The sequence below is a fragment of the Protopterus annectens genome, chromosome 3.part0, assembly GCF_019279795.1.
Source record: "Protopterus annectens isolate FY-2018-M chromosome 3.part0, PAN1.0, whole genome shotgun sequence".
NCBI classification, from domain to species: Eukaryota; Metazoa; Chordata; order Ceratodontiformes; family Protopteridae; genus Protopterus; species Protopterus annectens.
Window position 1 is genome coordinate 733926637 of NC_056731.1, and position 21386 is coordinate 733948022.

A 21386-nucleotide genomic window follows, 5' to 3' on the forward strand; every position below is an offset into this window, starting at 1 on the left:
AGCATTCAAAGCATACAGAGATACCAGACTTTCTAGATGATGTTTGAGAATGCTTTGTGAATACTAAGAAGTATAGAAAAATGGGAGTGACAGTTTAGTTTCAAGCTAATGCTAAGAAGGCTGTTGTAGTAGGTCATTAGAGGGAGAATGGCTTTCACTGTAGTGAGATAAGTGAAGTCAAACTTAGTGAGGGTAAATGACAATTACAGTAAGTAGACATGTTCTGTCATGTAATTAAAACACGAGTGAGTCACATTGTTGTGAAGATAAAAAACTGCGTGTGTGAGAATTCTTAAGGACAAGTTAAACTACTGGATGAATTCTTCACATCTTACACAAGTTGTAAAGAGGGTATGATACTCCACATTAGTAGGAGAGTGGGAAGTAGAATGGCAAGAATATCAAAAATGAAAAAATGTCGAGGCTCGTGACCCATGTAAGTTGCCTTGTATTGTTCTCAGAGAATTAGGTTGCTTGATGGCCCACTGACTAGACTGTTGATGCTGGGGTGGTGCCAGTACATAGGAGGTGTACTTTGATGGTTCCATTGTGCATAACCAGCTAGTTTCATGTCTAATTTGGGGAATATTATTGAAAAAATACTGAGAAAAAAGAATTTTTGAACTATAGTAAATACATGCTTGGTCAGAATTCACTGGCAGTAGAATGAAAAAATTGTCTTTTTTTATATACAAGAGAACAAGCTATACTTGTATGCCTGTGCCATGTAAGCAACATAACACGTTGTAAACACGTAAACTGTGTGTAAATAATTGCAGCTAAATACATGTGTTATAAATCATGAATAGTTAACCATTGTTTCACACTTTATATGCAGTGGGTGAGTAACATGGAAGTCAATTTATGAAGAACAGAATTATTCCTTTATAGCAAGAATATTGGACACTGTTACAAAGTAAAATCATACGTAAGCAGAAATAAATTAAGGAATTGTGAGTGTGAATGACAGAGAAAATAAGAGTTTATCCTTCAAAAGAAAGTAATTAATCAGATTTCAAACGGTGCAGTCTGTTACTCCTGCTTTGTTTTGGCGAAGGTGTATGTTCCTTATGAGAAAAATTGATCAGGAGGATTCTGTTGACCCAATGAGTAGAGAGGTAATGACAAAGGCTGTGCAGCCTTTGAGAAGTATATAGGTTGGTAACTGATGTTCTTCGTTTTTCACTGTTGCAGTTCTCACATGGGTTATCCGGCTCCCGGTAGCTCTCAGTCGGCCTGAATACTACAGTCCTTGGTATATGACGTCGGCTGCCGCCGATTGTAAAACTGATGTCAGAACGTCAGGTATAAAGGGAGGCAGCCGACGCCATTTCCTCAGTCTTTCTTGCCGTGGAGCCCGAAGCAGATGCAATTCGCACTAGTGCCGGTCGGCTGTTTACCTTCGATGTTCATCGTGCATACAGCTGCAGTCATTACAGATGGGTTCTCCTGCCGTCAGGCGGGTCCTCGGTCGGCCGAATTCCAAAGTCTAGGTCCGGCGTCGGTTCTTGTCGCCTTTTTTCCTGACGTCAGTGCGACAGGGTATATAAGACACAGCCGACGCCATTTTCTTCAGTCTTTTTTGCCGCGCAGTGCCCGAAGCAGAAGCAGTTCGCAAGTGCCGGTCGGCCAGCTCCTGAAATTACGAAAATTTGGAAACCGAAGTCTTCTTTAAAGCTAAGTACCCCGTTGGGGAAACTTTTCTTGCCTCAGACAAAGTTAACAATTGTATTTCTTGTGGGAAGCAAATACCGCATAAGGATTTCCATTCCCTCTGTATACCTTGTTTAGACCCAGACCACGACGTCTTGGGCTGTCGCTTTTGTGCTACTTTTAATAAACGCACTATTAAGCGTCGGGCGGAGTTCGCCCAGCACTTTTTTGGTAAAGCTTTTAACTATAAAATGTCGTTGGAGACTCCGGCTACTGTTTTGTCCAAAAAACGCAAGGACAAAGACCGACACGCGAGGTCCGCGGTCTCCACCGACACCACGCCAAAACCGGCTACACTTGGTCCGGTTCTCAGTGAGGAGCCTACGCAGCCCCTGACTACCGACGACACTTCTCTGGTGGTGTCCTCTTTAACCGAGACCGCAGGTTCCTCGGCCCACACCCTGACTACAGCTACCGAAGCCACTGTGAGTGTTGAGCCTCTTAATGTGGACAGGTATACTTCCACCCATGGTGTCTTCAGACCTTCTTCTTCCTTTTCCATCAAGACCTTTACTAAGTCTAAATCAGCCATGCACTCCAAGAGGCCTGTTGCACAGGGCCCATCTCCAGGCCCCATGCCTAAAAAGCAGATGCTCAAAATGGCTGAGGATTTAATTACTCTTATCAGGGTTCCCAACCCCCACCGGACAAGAGACCCAGAGTGGAAGAAGAATCTCCCTCTTCTGACCAGGGCTCCATTATTTCAGAACATTCTGATGAAGAGGAACATTCGTACTCCCCTTTTGAAGATTCTGATGCAGAGCAGTCCATTCCTTCTGTATCCCCCCCAGAGGATTTCTCATTCAGGGAAACCTTGCATACCTTGAGGGAGCACTTCCATTGGGAAGGCCAAGATTTTTCAGATTCCAAGAAAAGGCTTAGGGAATTTCTTTTGCTACCTCAGCACAGACCTCTGGCGATACCTCCTGTCTTGGACATACTTGATGATGTTTACTCGGAGGCTTGCCTTAATCCGGATTCCCTACCTCCAGCCCCAGTCAAGCCTGATAGGTACTACAGAGTTCCTAACTCACACCAATTTCTTTACAAAAGCCATAATGCTGACCCAGAAACCATTTCTCAGGGCCCCAAGGGAATGAAGGCCTCTACTGCTAAGAATCCATTACCTTCCGAGAAAGAGTCTAGATCCTTAGAAAGGTGGGGAAAAAAGGTATATACCTCGGCCACCCTAGCCATGAGGGCCTTAAATTGTCAGTTCCATATGCTTAAATATCAGCAGTTTCTGTTATCACAATTAAAGAATAAAATGTCACAACCTGAACAACCAGATCTGAAGGAGTTTCAGGATATGATGCATAGTGCAGAACTAGTGGGTAAGCACACCTTACAATGTGGTTATGATGCTCTAGAGGCCTCAAGTAGAGCTGCTGTTACAGGATCAGTCATTCGTAGACATGCCTGGCTTAGGGAACAAACCTTGCCTGATCATGTCAAAGCTAAATTACTAGATGCTCCTTTACAAAAGGATGTATTATTTGGTACTAATGCTGAGGAGATACTAAGGAAAATGGAAGAAAAAGCTAAATCTATGCAAACTGTTAAAGCTTTTCTACAGGTACAACCACCACGTTTTAGTAGAAATTGGCCTTCAAAAAACTGGTCCTTTCCAGCCACGGACAAGCCCCAAACAGGTAGATACAGGCGCACAAGGGGCAGAGGACAATCTCAAGGATCATATAGAGGCAGACAATGGCAATCTCCAGCATCAAGAGGTGGCGAAGGCAGTGCACAGCAATACAGGAAACAAACCCAATGACTTTCCCCTTTGCATGCCAAGCAAGGCTCAAGTGGCAGCACCCTTGGGAGGAAAGCTGGCATTATTTTCAAAAAATTGGCATATTCTCACAAAAGACAAATGGATCCTGGACATTATAAACAGAGGCTACAGATTTCATTTTCACACTCTTCCAAAAATGAGAGGCATGCCGAACCTGCCACACAATCAAAGGGCAGAGGCTCAAATACAAATTTCAAAGCTCATGGACATGAAAGCTATTCAAGAGGTACCTACTCACAAACAAGGTCAAGGTTTTTATTCCAGACTATTCCTGGTACCAAGGAAGGGAACCGATTGGAGACCCATTTTGGACTTATCCATCCTAAACACATTTCTACTCGTACCAAAATTCAAGATGCTCACCTTACAGCAACTTCTTCCCATGCTGGGCAAGGGGTCTTGGCTGGTTACATTGGACCTCAAGGAGGCATACCTGCATGTCCCAATCAGACAAAGCTGCAGAAGATACCTCAGATTTCTTGCAGATTCAATCCACTATCAATTCTCTGCATTGCCCTTTGGCTTATCTACTGCGTCCAGAGTATTCACGAAATGCCTGGCATCAGTAATTGCCTACTGCAGACTTCAAGGGATACAAATATACCCTTATTTGGACGACTGCCTGATCCAAGCGGACAGCAAACACATACTTCCGGAACATCTGGCTTATGTAACACGGTTATTGAATTCTCTGGGATACACAGTCAACAAAGAGAAATCCAGGCTAACACCATCTCAGAAAATAATTTTCCTGGGTGCCAACTTGGACACAAACACCCAGATGGCCTATCTTACGCCAGAAAAACAGGGGCAATTAACTCAGTACTTCAAGATACTAGCAAATTGTACCAGGCTAACTGCAAGGAAAATCCTGCAGGCTCTGGGATTCATGGCATCTTGCATTCTTCTAATCCCATGTGCAAAGTTGCATATGAGGAAACTTCAATGGTACCTAAAAAACCTATGGTCTCAACACAGCCACAGTTTGGAAGCAATAATACCACTAATTCCATGTTTGCAAAAGGAATTTCTATGGTGGGCTCAAGCATGCCAAACAAACACAGGTCTACCATTCTGCAAGCCTCAAGCAAATCAAGTCATCACAACAGACGCCTCAGACTACGCCTGGGGGGGCGCACATGGCAGACAGGTGCATTCAGGGCAAATGGTCCCAAAAGGAAAAGCACCTTCACATCAATCAAAAGGAAATGCTAGCAGTGATAAATGCAATTACAGCTTTCAAGGACCTCCTGCATCCAGGGCAATTATTGATAAGAACAGGCAACACCACAGTAATGTGGTACATAAACAAACAAGGAGGAACACATTCATACCCCCTGTGCAGGCTGGCCATGTCACTTTGGAACATGGCTCTGGAATGGCAAATCGAGCTTCAAGCACAGTACGTGCCAGGTATGGAAAACACGCTGGCAGACAATCTAAGCAGAAATATGACAGACCCGCACGAATGGAAGTTGCATCCTCAAGTGTTTACAAAGATAATCCAAGTGTGGGGGAGGCCAGACATAGATCTCTTTGCCTCCCACAAAAATCATCAATTGACAAAATTCTGCTCAAGGACATTTCATCCAAAGGCCTGGAGAGTGGACGCCTTTTCTTTCAGTTGGGCAGCACGGACAGTTTACGCCTTCCCCCCTCTTCCTCTACTGCCCAAGGTGCTTTTGAAAGCAAGAGCAGACAGACCAAAGATGATACTGATTGCTCCAGACTGGCCAAGACAACACTGGTACCCACTCCTGAGGAGCCTAACACATTCTCCTCCCTGGACCCTACCTCTAATGCCTCTTCGTCTGACTCAGCACAGCTACAAAACTCTTCACAGTCAGCTGAAAACACTCAATCTGTCTGCATGGAAAATTCCTTAACACCACAACAGACCCTACTCTCCAAGGAGGTGCAGGATGTCATTTTGGAAGCCAGAAGGCCATCTACTAGAAAAGCTTACTCCGCAAAATGGAAACGGTTTTGCGCTTGGAATGAGAAAAAGGGCCAGGATCCTAGAAAACTGAATTTGCCTCAGATATTACAGTATCTAGCTGAGCTGCTGAACAGTGGACTTTCATTCTCCTCCATCAAAATCCATGCCTCAGCCATTTCTGCAGAATACAACACTGATCCACCCTTATTCTCTCACCCACTCTTAGACAGTTCCTCAGAGGGGCTAAGAATATAAGACCTCCAAGGAAACAACCAATCCCAGCCTGGGATCTTAATTACATTCTAGAAAAATTAACATTGCCTCCTTTTGAACCAGCTGCCTCAACAGATTTGCAATATTTGTCCTGGAAAACAGCTTTCCTTCTGGCTATTACCTCAGCTCGTAGGGTCTCTGAACTACAAGCCCTCATGGCTGTGCAGCCCTTTCTCATTTTCCATCAGGACAGGGTTTCTCTACGTACCAACCCCTCATTTATGCCTAAGGTAGTATCAAGGGTAGCTTTAAATCAGGCCATACACTTACCTACCTTTTACCCCAATCCTCAAAACAAAGGGGAAAGGCTGCTACATTCCTTAGACATCCATAGACAGCTGCGTTACTATTTGGACAGAACAAAGCCTTTCAGGAAATCAGAACAACTCTTTGCTGTAGGAGCTCAAGGGAGGCCAATTTCCAAACAGACAATTTCAAAATGGATAGGCCACTGCATACGTTTTTATTACTCCTTTCATGGTAAATCTGTACCTGCAGGCATCAGATCCCACTCCACAAGGGCCACAGCTACCTCTACAGCCTTCCTCAGAGGAGTTCCTACCAAAGATATTTTGGAGGCAGCCACTTGGAGTTCTGTGCATACCTTCACTAAACACTACCACCTACCTTTATACTCCAAAACTAGAGCAGGCTTTGCCACTGCTGTGTTGCAGGGCATTCTGGCTCCTCCCAGTTCCACCTAGTGCCTACCACCCTGTGCGTAGCTTTGGGATTCTACCCATCTGTAATGACTGCAGCTGTATGCACGATGAACATAGTACAGTTTTGTACCTACCATAAATGTAGATGTTCTTGATACAGGCCTAGTGGCTAACTCCTCCTCATACAACCTGATTGGGTTATCCTTCTATGGTGTATTTGCTTGCAACTACTGATTTTTTATTATATTGCATTGCATATATAAATTATGTATTGCCTTCCTTCTGGGGGCACCTGACATCTGGGGCAAGAAAGACTGAAGAAAATGGCGTCGGCTGTGTCTTGTATACCCCTGTCGCACTGACGTCAGGAAAGAAGGCGACAACAACCGACGCCAGACCTAGACTTTGGAATTCGGCCGACCAAGGACCCGCCTGACGGCAGGAGAACCCATCTGTAATGACTGCAGCTGTATTAGCACTCAAACATCTACATTTATGGTAGGTACAAAACTGTACTTTTTGCTTTTCGACTACCAAGTTGAAGACGCCTTCAGGTAAGTACCCCATTGGGGAGCCTCTTTTCTTGCTTTAACGAATGTTAGATAAAGTTAATAACTGTCTTGCATGTGGAAAACAGATTCCGCACCGTGATTTCCATTCCTATTGTATAACTTCTTTGGGCCTTGAGCACGACGTCCCTAACTGCGATCTCTGTGCTTCCTTTAACCCGTATACCATACGCCATAGAACTAAGATTTTGTATAAGCATTTCGGAGTCTGGCCTAAGTTCATCAGTATGGCGTCTTCTGGTCTCCCAACTTCAGATATACCTAGGAAATGCAAAGACAAGGACCGCAACTGGCCTAGGGTTAAATCTGCCGACGATGCACCGGTGAAATTGGTAGTCAGCACAGCGGTAGTCAGTGAGGCGCTTTCGCAACCCCTGCTGTCCGCAGATTTTCAGCCACAAGCCTCTGCCGAGACCTTTATGGAGTCCTCCATGCCGCAGGCTGCTATTTCATCTTCAGACCCTCCGCCTATCGCTGCCTCAGATGGGTCCGGAGCCGCTTTGCAGGCACTGGCTTCTGACGCCTCTTCTTTTCGACATGAGACCAGAACTAGACCGACTACCTTAGTTCAAACTTCTGTCATTGCTAGGCCTCCCGAGTCGCTCAATTGCTAGTAAACCTTCCAGCCGCAAACCTACTCACAAGCAGGCATCAGCCTCCCCTCCTGTGCCTCAGTCCCAGTTGGTAAAGATGGCTGGTGATCTTCTTTCCCTGATTAGGGGCTCTCATCCCCCCCTTCAAAGAGGGCTAGGGAATTATCTCCTGATGTTTTGTCTGTCTCAGATTCTGAGATTTCCAGTATGTCTGCTGGTGAAGAAGGACATTCTCAACTTTTTTCTGGCTTTGATGATTCTGATGTTGAGGACTCTATCCCTTCTGCCTCCCCTCCAGAAGAATTTTCCTTTGGGGATACTTTGAATATCCTTGGGAGCATTTTAAATGGGAATGTCAGGATTTTCCACAGTCTAAGAAAAGAATCGTGATTTGCCTCAGCATAAGCCTCTGGCTATACCTCCAGTTTTGGAAGTGGTGGATGATGTTTTCATGGAAAATTCTTTAACTCATAATTCTGTTCCTCCTGCCTGCAGAAAACCGGATAGGTATTATAGGGTTCCTGAATCTCATCAAATTCCTTTTTAAAAACCCTACTGCTGATCCAGAAGTTATTTCTCAAGGCCCCAAGGGTGTTAAGGCTACTATTGTTAAAATCCTGTGCCTTCTGATAAGGAGTCTAGGGCATTAGACAGGTGGGGTAAAAAAGTCTATACCTCTGCAACTTGCCATTAGATCTGTGAATTGTCTTTTTCACATGCTTAAGTATCAGCAGCATACTTTGGATGCTATTAAGGCTAAACTTGGAGATATTCCTTCCATGACGGAGAACAAAGATTTACAAGACTTACTGAATTCTGCCACTTTAGTTAATATGCATTCACTTCATTGTGGTTTTGACACTTTGGAGGCTTCCTGCAGAGCAGCAGCCACTGGTTCTGTAATTAGAAGGCATGCTTGGCTCAGGGAGCAGCCTCTTTCTGAACCTGTTGAGTCTAAATTGCTGGATGTTCCTATGCACAAGGACAATCATTTTGGTAATAAGGCTGAGGAGGTACTGAAGAAGTTGGAGGATAAGGCAAAATCTATGCAAGCTGTAAAACATTTCCTTCAGGTTCAGCCTCCTTGGTTTAGTAGGCATTATCCTTCCAAGAATTGATCTTTCCCTCATCCTGGCAAGCAGGGTTGCTCTAGGCCTAGGGGTTTCAGATCTTCCAGAGGGCAGCCTTATACCCCTCAAAGGGCTAAGCAATGGCATTCGTCTTCTGCTAAATCGGGGAGTTATAAGCCAGCTCCCCAAAGCAAACATTCTCAATGACTCCGGCCTTCTTGTGCCTACCTCTGCGGGCCCTGGGTTTCCTTTGGGGGAAGGTTAGCCAGGTTCGCAGAGGTATGGTCTACCATCACAGACGACAAATGGGTGCTTAGTATAGTAAACCAAGGTTACAAGTTTTACTTTCACACCTTCCCTGCTTTACAACGGTACCCAGACATACCCAGAATTCTCAGGGCAGAGGTAGACACTCAAATTTCTTCTTTACTGACTATGGGAGCTATAGAGCCAGTTCCTGCAAATCAAGTAGGCCTAGGTTTCTATTCAAGACTTTTTCTGGTACCCAAGAAAGGGGTCGCCTGGTGCCCTATTCTGGATCTGTCTATTCTGAACACTTTTCTGGTGATTCCCAAATTCAAGATACTCACCCTTCAACAGTTGCTACCAATGCTGGGCAAGGATTCATGGCCGGTAACTTTGGATCTAAAGGAGGCTTATCTGCACATCCCAATAAGGGAAAGTTGCAGGCAGTTCCTTCGCTTCAGGGCTGGGGAGCAACACTTTCAATTCTCTACACTGCCCTTTGGCTTATCTACTGCTCCAAGAGTTTTTACCAAGTACCTGGCTCCAGCCATTGCTTTTTGCAGGCAGAGAAGCATTCAAATTTATCCTTACCTGGACGACTGTCTCATTCAAGCAAACTCCCCAGAACAACTAGAAAAGGATTTGGATTTTATGAAGAACACTCTCACGTCTTTGGGTTACAGTCTTAACGAAAATAAGTCAAAGTTGGTTACTACAAGGGAGATCATTTTCCTGGGAGCGAGTCTGAATACAGCCACCCAGATGGTATTCTTCCCTCAACAGAAGCAAAAAGATCTTTCAGCTTACTTCATGAACTTGGCCAGTATGACCCAGCTCTCTGCAAGGCAATTCCTGCAAGCACTGGGGTTCATGGCTTCATGTATTTTGATGATCCCATATGCAAGGCTGCATATGAGAAAACTTCAATGGTACTTCAAGAATCTTTGGTGTCAATACACACAGGACTTAGATTTGATTCTTCCCCTGATTCCCTGTCTACAGATGGAGTTCCTCTGGTGGGCGACAGCCTGTTCTCAGAACAAGGGTCTGCCTTTCCGCCCACTACCTGCCAGCCAGACTCTCACCACAGACGCCTCAGATGTTGCATGGGGGGCTCATCTGGAAGGCAGGTGCATACAGGGGACTTGGAGCAACCAGCAGATTCATCTGCACATAAACTTAAAAGAATTGATGGCAGTGCAGCAGGCCTTGCTGGCTTTCAAGGACCTACTCTACCCTGAGACTCTGCTGATCAGGGCAGACAATAACACAGTCATGTGGTACATCAGCAAGCAAGGGGGGACTCACGCTTACCCGTTGTGCAGACAAAGCATGAGACTGTGGTCCATTGCAGCATCCATGGGCTTGCATCTAATAGCCCAGTATCTCCCAGGGAGGATAAACTCCTTGGCGGATCATTTGAGTAGACACGTTCAGGATCCTCATGAGTGGCAACTGAACAAGGACATTTTCCATCGCATCACTCATCATTGGGTTACCCCACAAGTGGATCTTTTCTCCTCTCACACCAATCATCTCCTTCCACCCTTCTGCACCAGGGAGTTTCACAACAAAGCTTGGAGGGTAGACGCGTTGTCCTTCCCATGGACACAACTATCAGTTTATGCGTTTCCTCCTGTGGCTGTTCTTCCCAGAGTGCTGCTAAAGATAAGGAACGAAAAACCAAAGGCCATTCTGATAGCTACAGATTGGCCCAGGCAGCATTGGTATCCCCTCCTTCGCAACCTTTCACAGGCTCAGCCTTGGCATCTTCCCCTGGTACCAGATCTGTTGGTTCAGGGAGGGGGAACGTTCCTTCATCCTCATCTTCAAACTCTGCATTTAACTGCCTGGCTAATACTTTATATCTTTCCCAACAGGTGGTTGAAGTTCTTCATGAGGCCAGGAGGCCTAGCACCAGAAAATCCTATGCGGATAAATGGAAGAGATTTTGCTCTTGGATGCTGGCTAAAGGAGAAGATCTTCTCATCCTTCTCTTTCCCACATTCTTGACTACCTAGCAGGACTGCTTAATGGTGGACTTTCCTTTTCTTCAATCAAAATTCACGCTTCAGCAATTTTGGCTCATTGTTCTTTTGAGCAACCCATTTTTTCTCACCCCTTGATGAAACAGTTCCTGACTGGAGCTAGTAATCTTAGACCTCCCAGAAGAGCTCCTACTCCTGCTTGGGATCTTAATTTTGTCCTGAAAAAACTTACTCTGCCTCCCTTTGAACCAGCTGCCTCTGCAGATTTGAAGTTTCTATCCTGGAAGACTGCTTTCCTTTTAGCTGTTACTTCAGCTAGAAGGGTATCTGAGCTGCAAGCCGTAATGGCAGTAGAACCTTTCATTATTTTTCACTCAGATTGAGTTTCTCTGAGAACTAATCCCTCCTTCATGCCTAAGGTGTTTTCCAGTTTAACCCTTAACCAGTCTATTCACCTGCCTACATTTTTCAACAATCCCCAAAATAAAGGGGAAAGGATTTTGCACTCTCTTGATGTGCCTAGTAGCGTTGCCACCCCTCCGTTTTTTTTCCGGAGTGCCCGGAAATCAATAGGGCACTCCGGTTCTCGCTGTGGGAGTCCGGAAATAAGTTGTACGACGTCAGCGCATCTGTACGACAAAAAAAAAAAATGACATTGCCGTCTTGGACTCTCGGTTGATTGGCTGCTTGCTGCAGAAGAGGCTCATGCAGCAAGCAGCCAATCAACACTTAGATTTGCAAGTCAAATCCCCGCAAAGCCCGCGAAAATTAGGGGATAAAAAGCGGTGCTCCAGCTATACTTTTACCTTTTACTGTCTCTACAAGGTCGGTACTTAAGGTCTGAAATTTCTTGCTGGTTCAGCTGTTCGGGACGTCTTCAGTGGATTGCCTGGTGTGGTGTGCTGGTTTCATTTGCTGCTGCTGCCTGGAGCCTGGAAGGATTGCCCTAGCCCTGCTGCTTGCCTTGCTTGCTGGAGTCTTGCCCTGGAGAGGTGCTGTGGACTGGTCGACTGGGTGGTGTTGTGTTCCCCTGCCTGCCTGCTGCTTGCTGGCCCTTTGTTAGCTGCCTGTTCTCTTCTGGCTGAGAGCTTGTTTAAGGAGCCCTGCTGCTGCTGCTTTTTCTGGAGGTAAGTGGAATTTTTTTAATGGATGAATTCTTTGGAATTAAGGTAGATTTTCAAAGATTAGTGTGACAAGGAATGAATATTGCCAGCACAGCTACTAGTGAATTTTTTAAATATTAAATTTATATTAATTCACTAGCTGTGCTGGCACTATCTCATTCATTGATGGTGACAAAATGTGTGTAACTGTATCTAGATGTTCAACATGTGGTGATTATTAACTAGAACAATTTCTAGTTTGTAATCACCACATCTACCTTATTCTTTATCTGTAGTTTCTAGTATACTGTCTGCAGATATATATAGGAAGGGTTTGTTTGGCTGTTTTTAACTGCAGTTAGTGTAACTATTTTTCATGTGGGTGCACTTTGATTTATTATTTTTCATGTGGGTGCACTTTGATTTATTATTTTTCATGTGGGTGCACTTTGATTTATTATTTTCATGTGGGTGCACTTTGATTTATTATTTTCATGTGGGTGCACTTTGATTTATTATTTTTCATGTGGGTGCACTTTGATAGTGATTGTATACTGACGGAGTTATATAGGGTTCTTGCTATGATTGTAGAACTATCATTTCTCTAGTCATCACTGCTATGTTTACCTTGATCTGCATTTTCTAGGGTATACCAAAGCTGTTTTTACTGCAATGTTTTAAATATTTAATCTGGTTTTGGACTTACAGTGAATATATAATGACTACATGATTTGTATAGGATGCTTGGACTGTAGATCTGTCTTTTCTAGTCTGTCATCACCGTGATGTTTACCTTGACCTGTGTTTTTCTTCCTAGGGTGTCTATGTCTATGGTGTACAGTCTTCGTATTGTAGTGAGGCTTAAATGTAGCTTTTTATCTAGCTTGTCATCAGCACTGTTTACCTTTATCTGTGTTTTCTAGGGTATACCGTCTATACCAAGGCTTAGTTCATTTGATGTTACAGTGAATATATGACTACATGATTTGTATAGGATGCTTGGACTGTAGAACTGTCTTTTCTAGTCTATCATCACTGTGATGTTTACCTTGACCTGTTTTTCTTTCTAGGTGTCTTGGGTATATAGCAAGGCTTAATGTAGTTGCTTTTCTTTGGGACTGTCAATGTGAAATATTTCATGTGGTTTTGAGCTTGTTACAGTGAATATACACTGGATATTAACGTTTTGTTGTGTAGATATTTAAGTTTTGAGACTACTTAAATATTTATTTAGTGACACTGGGCCACTCTACCTTGGCATTGGTCAAACTAGCAATGTTTATTAATATTGCACAGTAAGACTGAACACACTTTATTAGGGCCTTAAAGTTGCTTATAAGGAGTAGCTGGCAATGATTATGTTGTAGTCTGGGGAAAAGGGGGCATAGTTAGTAAACTTGTGCCAGCCTTTCCCTTGTGTATATAAATCAGACCAAGTGTGTCTCAACTGCTTGAGCAGGGGCCCAAAGCACTGTTTGATAAATAGGGTGCTGGAGGTCTTCACTTGGCCACTATGCTCAACTCTAACTGTGCCAGTGGGAGGTGGTGGTGGGGATCTGGAGTGGAAAAGGAGAAACCAGCCCCAAGTTGACTGGTCTCTGTGCTTAAGAGAAATTGCACTTAATATGGGGTGTTGCATCTGGACTACTGTGGGACTCTGAAATTGTCTTTATCATGTCTGCCCATACGGTCTCTTATCGTTATGCAAGTTATTACTGTTGCAGCCAGAGGGTATTATGATTGCTGAGTTACATATTTCATGTTTATCATTGTTTCGGCCCACACTATGTCCTGTTTGTCTGTATGCAAGTTATTACAGTTGTAGCCAGAGGGTATGATTGCTAAGCTGCCATGTATTTCATCTTTATCTTGTCAGTCCACAGTATGCCTGAACTTTCTTGCTGTGTTCAGACTCAGCTGGATAACTTTGCACTGGGTTCTACATAAAAGTAGAGGGTCTTAATTTGGTGCATTGCTGTAGTGTCTGACCCATGTGTTTTACACACAGTTGAATGCCTTCTGTGCATATTCTGCTGTCACACCAGGTTCATGTGTAACAGCTGCAGAAAGTCCCTCAGACAGGAGTTGCTTCTGCCTTTCATTGCTTTACCTTCACTGTAATTTTTCATGAGGAGTCTCATTTTTTTCCCAATACCAACTTGGTATTACTAGGGTGTGAAAGTCTGGAGATTCACATGTGAATGTGAACTCTGGCTAGTGGCTACTGACTGACACAGGCCCCACCAGGCACTGGTGTTGGTCACAAGTGTTTTGATTTTCTATTAATAGCTGTTTTGGTTTATTGTAGTGTTGAGCAAGGATCCTGCACGAATCATGTTCAGGAAAAGGTCAATGGATCATCAAGAAGAGGCTGAAAGTGTGTCTCCTAAGAGGTTTTTCTGCAGTTATAATAAGGTGTGGGAGCAAAGCTACTCATGGGTGCGACCAGTTCCAAATGCAGATGCCATGGCAAAGTGCACATCCTGTGGAACAATTTTCACTGTAAAATGGGATGGGGAAAAGGCATTGAAAAGCCATCAGAAGTCAGACAAACATCAGCAAAGCCTTCAGCTCCAGAGGCAGAACCTCATAATGACCAAGTTTATTCAGCCACGTAGTGTAACCAGTGAAGCTTCCAAAGTCACTGCAGCTGAAGTGACAGCAGTCTATCATGGAGTGAAACATGGTCACTCATATGTATCCATAGATTGTGGAGGTAAGCTGGCACCGACCGTCTTCCCTGATTCTACTTTGGCTTCGAAATTCACCTGTGGGAAGACAAAATCTGAGAGTATTGTCATGAATGTACTTGCATCTCATTCAGAGGAGCTCCTTCTGCAGGAACTTGGCAATTCCTATTTCTCAGTGGGATCAGATGCATCCAATAAAGGGAACAGAAAAATGTTCCCTTTAGTTATTCAGTACTTTACTCACACCCATGGCACACAACAGAAACTCCTTGATTTCTACGAGGATCATAACGAAAGTTCTGAATGTATCTTTACTAGAATAAAGGACATCCTTGTGCATAAAGGACTCAAAGTACAAAACATTGCTAGCTGTGCTGCAGACAATGCCTCAGTCAATTATGGAAAGCACAGGTCTGTTTTTCAAAAGTTTGAAATCTGAGGTGCCTCACATCATTGCAGCAAACTGTTTATGCCATGTAATACATAACTGTGCCAAGCATGCAAGCAAGTCCCTTGCAAAGTTTGATGTGGAGACTCTGGTTTTGAAAGTACATAGTGAGTTTTCAGCATCTGCTAAAAAAATGGCACTGTTGAAGGCTTCTATTCTTTCCTAGACCAGGACTTTAAGGAAATAATGCAGCATGTTGTAACAAGGTGGCTGTCTTTGTTCCCAGCTGTGGCAAGGCTGGTAGAATGTTGGCCTGCTATTAAAAGTTATTTTATTAGTCAAGGGCCTGAGGACTGTCACCCCCTTATCTGGAAATTTGTGGAGGCCGATGAGGATGGCATCAGTGGGGATGTCTCGGAGGCAGAGTGCTACATACATTTCATGCACTACATCCTGCAGGTATTCCACAAGTCTATAGCAAAACTTGAAAGTAACACTCTCTGCTCCAGAGTTGTACACTGTGATGAAAAGTCTAAAAGATGAGTTGCAGAGAAGGCTAGATGACCAGTTCTTTGGTGCTAAAGTTTCATCTGCCTTACAGCACTTTACTCCAGCTGTCGCACAACAGGTCTGTAGGACCTTCTGTGATTTTTAGAGTAAAGCACTTTGTTACCTACAGAAGTGGTTTGACTATGATAATAGTCCCTTTAAAGCTATGCAGGTCCTCAGCCTCCAACATCCTGTAACTTGGCCAGAACTGCGTACAGTTGCAGACCTCTTCAAATTGGATGTGGACATTGAAGCACTTTACTCAGACTACTGTGCTTTAACTGCTGCATTGCCAGCCCTGTTACAGATGACAGAGGCATCTGTAAGTGATCGCTGGGTGACTTTTTTAGTAAAGCTCCAGACTGCAAGCCACTTTACAGACTGGTGCAGTTTGCTCTTTCAATCAGCCCAGCAATAGCTTTGTAGAAAGGGTTTTTTCACTTATGGGGAATGCGTGGACTGATGTAAGAAATAGAATGCTTGTGTCACTTGTGAAGGCAGAGTTGCAGGTCAAGCTAAACTTTAACATGAGTTGTTCGCAATTTTATTCATTTGTGAGAAATAACCAGCCATTACTTGAGGCTGCTAGATCAAATGCTAAATATAGCTTCAAGTATAAGCAATGATTTCTAGCAAAACTGTGAAGATACTTTAAACAGTTGCTTTTCTTTTACTATTGTGTGTGGTGAACCCTTAATGTACTGCTTTGAATGCACTTGTGTTTTTAATATCTAAGTAATTGTATTTCCATTTTAGTACTACCTGTGATATTAGACTTCGGCTTAGTTTTCCCATGCTTGTGTGTGATGTACTGTTGTATAGTGAACCTTTGAATGAAGTATTGCTAAATAAAGTTTTTTTTAATTTACTTTTGACTCGGTGCACATTTTTCTTCTTATTGGTAACTGTATGTGATATTAAAGACTTGTGCTGAAGGGTGCTAGAGTAAAGGGGTGTGGCTATTAAAGGGAATGGGTGTGGCTTGACTGGGCATGGGGCGGGGCTTGTTTGTCAGGAAATGGCACAGTAGAAAGGTGGCAACCCTAGTGCCTAGACAGCTGAGATTTTACTTAGGACTAAATCCTTTCAAAAATCTGAACAGTTGATTAGTTTTGCTCCTGGGATTCAGGGTAAAGCTATTTCAAAACAAACCATCTCCAAATGGATTGCTCATTGTATTCACTTTTGTTACCTGCAGCATGGGAAGGATGATGTTCATCGTGTTACCCTGCTGCAGTCATCAAACTTGGGTTATCCTGCCATCAGGCGGTCCCGCAGTCAGCCGGAATTCCAAAGTCTTGGTCCGGCGTCGGTTGCTGTCGCTTCTTCCCTGACGTCAGTGCGCCAGGGGTGTATGTAATGCATCCGACACCATTTTCTTCAGTCTTTCTTGCTGCGCGGTGCCCGAAGCAAAAGCAGTTCGCAAGTGCCAGTCGGCCGACTCCTGAGATTTTCAAAGTCGAATTTCAGATCCGAAGTCTTCAATAAAGCTAAGTACCCCATTGGGGAAACTTTTCTTGCCTCAAACCGATGTCAGAAAAAGTTAACAATTGTATTTCTTGTGGGAAGCAAATACCTCATAAGGATTTTCATTCTTACTGCATACCTTGCCTAGGCCCAGACCACGACGTCACTGGTTGTCATTTTTGTGCTAGGTTTAATAAGCGTACTATAAAAAGACGCTTTGATTTTGCACGACACTACTTCGGTAAAAAATTTAACTACACTATGCCGTCGGAGCAACCGACTACCGGCGTGCACAAAAAACGCAAGGACAGGCAGCCTAGACCCAAGCCAGACTCCGAGGCCTCGGCTGGTCCGGTTTCCGGTTCACCGGTCTTCAGTGAGGCTCCGAAACAGCCCCTGACTACCGCAGATCTGGAACCCGAGGCCGCTTCGGAGCTTTTCGCGGAGAGTACTAGGCCGACGCAGCCGTTTTGTTTACCCCCTTCCGACGACACTGCTAATAAAGATGTCGGTGCTGCAGAAACACCTCCGGTTTCTGAAGGCGTCTTCAGACCGACGACGCTCACCATAAAAACGTATCCTAAGACTAAGACTCCTATTAAACCTAAGACTGCACTTCAGTCTCCAGTTCAAGGTCCCATGCCTAAGAAACAGATGTTCAAAATGGCTGAAGATTTGATCTCTCTAATCAGGGGTTCCCAACCCCCACCCGACAAAAGGCCTAGACAAGAGGAAGATTATGCCTCCTCTGAACAAGTCTCTATTTCCTCTGGCTCCTCTGAGGACCAAGATTACTCCTTCTCCCCATATGAAGATTCTGATGCTGAGGATTCCGTTCCCTCAGCTTCTCCCCCTGAAGACTACTCCTTTGGATAAACTTTACACACTATGAGGGAACATTTTCACTGGGAAGGTCAGGACTACTCTGACTCAAAGAAAAGGCTCAGAGAGTTTCTTTTACTCCCCCAGCACACACCTCTTGCCATCCCCCCAGTTTTAGACATTGTGTGGATGATGTTTACTTAGAATCCAGTTTGAACCCAGATTCTCTGCCTCCTGCTCCAGCCAAACCTGACAGATACTATAGAGTACCTGATTCCCACAAATTCCTTTATAAAAGCCCTGTTGCTGATCCAGAGACTATCTCCCAGGGTCCCAAAGGGGCTAAGGCTTCTATGGCAAAAAATCCTGTACCCTTTGAAAGGGACTCCAGAGCACTAGACAGGTGGGGGAAAAAGGTTTACACCTCAACCACTCTAGCTATGAGGACACTAAATTGCCAATTTCACATGCTAAAGTATCAGCAATTTCTAATGTCTCAGTTAAAACAAAAAATGAGCACACTCCCTCAACAGTCTGAATTGAAAGAAATGCAGGATCTGTTACATGCAACTGAACAGGTGGACAAACATACTTTACAATGTGGTTTTGATTCTTTGGAGGCTTCCTGCAGAGCAGCTGTCACTGGGTCTGTCATACATAGGCATGCTTGGTTAAAGGAACAAACTCTGCCTGATCATGTTAAAGCAAAGCTTCTGGATGCTCCCTTACAGCAGGATGTTCTTTTTGGAGTCAAAGCAGAAGTCGTCTTAAAGAAAATGGAGGATAAGGCAAAATCTATGCAGACAGTCAAAGAATTTCTACAGGTACAACCCCCTCGCTTCAGCAGAAATTGGCCAACAAAAAATTGGTCCTTTCCAGCTACTGACAGACCACAGAGGGGTAAATACAGATGTCCAAGAGGCAGAACACAACCACAAGCCCAGTACAAACCTCGACAATGGGGCACTGCAACACAGAAGGGAGGAGAAGACAGGTCCCAAACTACCAGAAGGCAAACTCAATGACTTGCACCTCATCTGGCCAAGCAGCACTCTCTTGGCAGCCCCTTTGGGAGGAAAACTTGCACTTTTTTCAGACAACTGGCACATTGTCACAAAGGACAAATGGGTCCTAGACATAATTTCACGAGGATACAGATTCCATTTTCACACCTTGCCAATGAAAAGAGGAATGCCAAACCTGCCACAAAATCAATGGGCAGAGGCACAAAAACAAATTACAGCTCTCATAGACATGAGAGCCATTCAACTGGTACCTACTCCTGAGCAAGGCCAAGATGCTAACACTACAGCAGCTTCTTCCCATGTTGGGCATGAAAGCATGGCTAGTAACGTTGGACCTCAAGGAGGCATACCTGCATGTCCCTACCAGACAAAGTTGCAGAAGATACCTCCGTTTCATTGCAGGTTCAACCCATTACCAATTCTCTGCACTACCCTTTGGCTTATCTACTGCGCCCAGGGTCTTCACAAAATGCCTGGCACCAGTAATTACATACTGCAGACAAAGAGGAATTCAAATATACCTGTACCTGGATGACTGCCTCATCCAAGCAGAAAGCAAGGACACCCTCTTACAACATCTGGCTTTTGTAAAACATCTTCTAAGTTGCCTGGGGTACACAGTAAATGAAAAGAAATCAAAACTAGTACCCTCACAAAACATGACATTCCTGGGTGACAGCTTGAATACAACGGCCCAGAAGGCTTATCTGACGCCAGACAAACAACTGCAACTGACTCAATATTTCAAAACAGTGGCAACAAAGACCCAACTACCTGCAAGAAAAATTCTGCAGGCCTTGGGCTTCATGGCATCTTGCATACTACTAATACCATTTGCAAAGCTGCATATGGGGAAACTGCAGTGGTACCTAAAAAGCGTATGGTCTCAACACAGCCACAGCTTGGACACCATGATATCTCTCATTCCCGGCCTACAACAGGAGTTTCTATGGTGGTCACAGGCATGTCACCTCAACAAGGGTCAGCCTTTCACCTTGCCCCCAGCCAGGCAAACTGTGACAACAGATGCATCGGACTACGCCTGGAGGGCACACATGGCAGGACAGTGCGTTCAAGGCGCATGGACTGCAGATCAAAGGAATCTGCACATCAATCAAAGAGATGCTAGCTGTACAGAATGCTCTGACAGCCTTCAAGAATCTATTACATCCAGGACAACTTACAATAAGGACGGACAACACCACAGTAATGTGGTACATAAACAAACAAGGGGTACACTCCTACCCTCTATGCAGGCAAGCAATGACCTTGTGGAACACAGCTCTGGCTTACCAAGTTCAGTTACAAGCTCAATTCCTGCCAGGAAAAAAGAACACATTGGCAGACGACCTAAGCAGAAACATCATGGGTCCCCACGAGTGGAAACTGGATCCACAAGTATTTGCAATAACTCAGAAATGGGGCCTTCCAGACATAGACCTGTTTGCCAATCCTCAAAACTACCAACTAACAAAATTTTGTACAAGGACACTTCACCGTCAAGCCTGGAAAGTGGACGCACTCTCATTCAGTTGGAAAAACCTGACAGTATATGCCTTCCCTCCATTGCCTCTCCTCACAAAGGTGCTTCTGAAAGTCAGAAAGGAGAAACCACGACTGATACTCATAGCCCCAGACTGGCCACGCCAGCACTGGTACCCACTATTGAGGAATATGGCCCAGGGCCCACCTTGGATTTTACCACAAATTGCCCATTTGCTCACAAAGCAAAACAATCAGATTCTTCACAGCCAACTCAAAACCTTAAATCTGGCTGCATGGAAAATCACCTAAGCATCCAACCAGCTCCTCTTTCCCAAGCAGTTATGGATGTTATTCTGGAAGCTATGAGGCCCAGCACCAGGAAGGTCTATTTGGATAAATGGAAAAGGTTTTGTGCCTGAAACCATGCTAAAGGCCAAAACACACTTCAGCCTCACATGCCTCAGATTCTACGGTATTTAACTGAGATGTTGCACAAAGGACTTTCTTTTTCTTCCATTAAAATCCATGCATCAACTATTTCAGCCCACTACAACACGGATCCACCCTTATTTTCGCATCCACTTCTAAGGCAGTTCCTCAGAGGGGCAAAAAACATTCGGCCCCCCAGGAGAGCACCTACACCAACATGGGACCTCAATTTTGTTCTGGAAAAACTTACGCTACCTCCCTTTGAACCAGCTTTCTCTGCAGATCTACAGTTTCTATCATGGAAGACTGCCCTGCTGCTAGCAATAACTTCAGCTAGAAGAGTTTCAGAGCTGCAGGCACTAATGGCAGTGGAACCTTTCCTCATTTTCCATCAAGACAGAGTTTCTCTACGAATTAATCCTTCCTTCATGCCTAAGGTGGTCTCCAGTGTGGCTTTAAATCAAACCATCCACTTACCCACCTTCTTCCCAAAACCACAGAACAAAGGAGAAAGACTCCTGCATTCCTTGGACATTCACAGGCAACTTTGTTACTACTTGGATAAAACTAAGGCTTT

The 21386-nt window shown here is 44.4% G+C and overlaps 1 protein-coding gene across 1 annotated transcript in view; it reads left to right on the forward strand.

The window, feature by feature from the left end:
* EXOC3 (exocyst complex component 3) overlaps positions 1-21386 on the forward strand; it is a gene marked incomplete in the record, with an annotated part of 966706 nt that overhangs the window by 875545 nt on the left and 69775 nt on the right.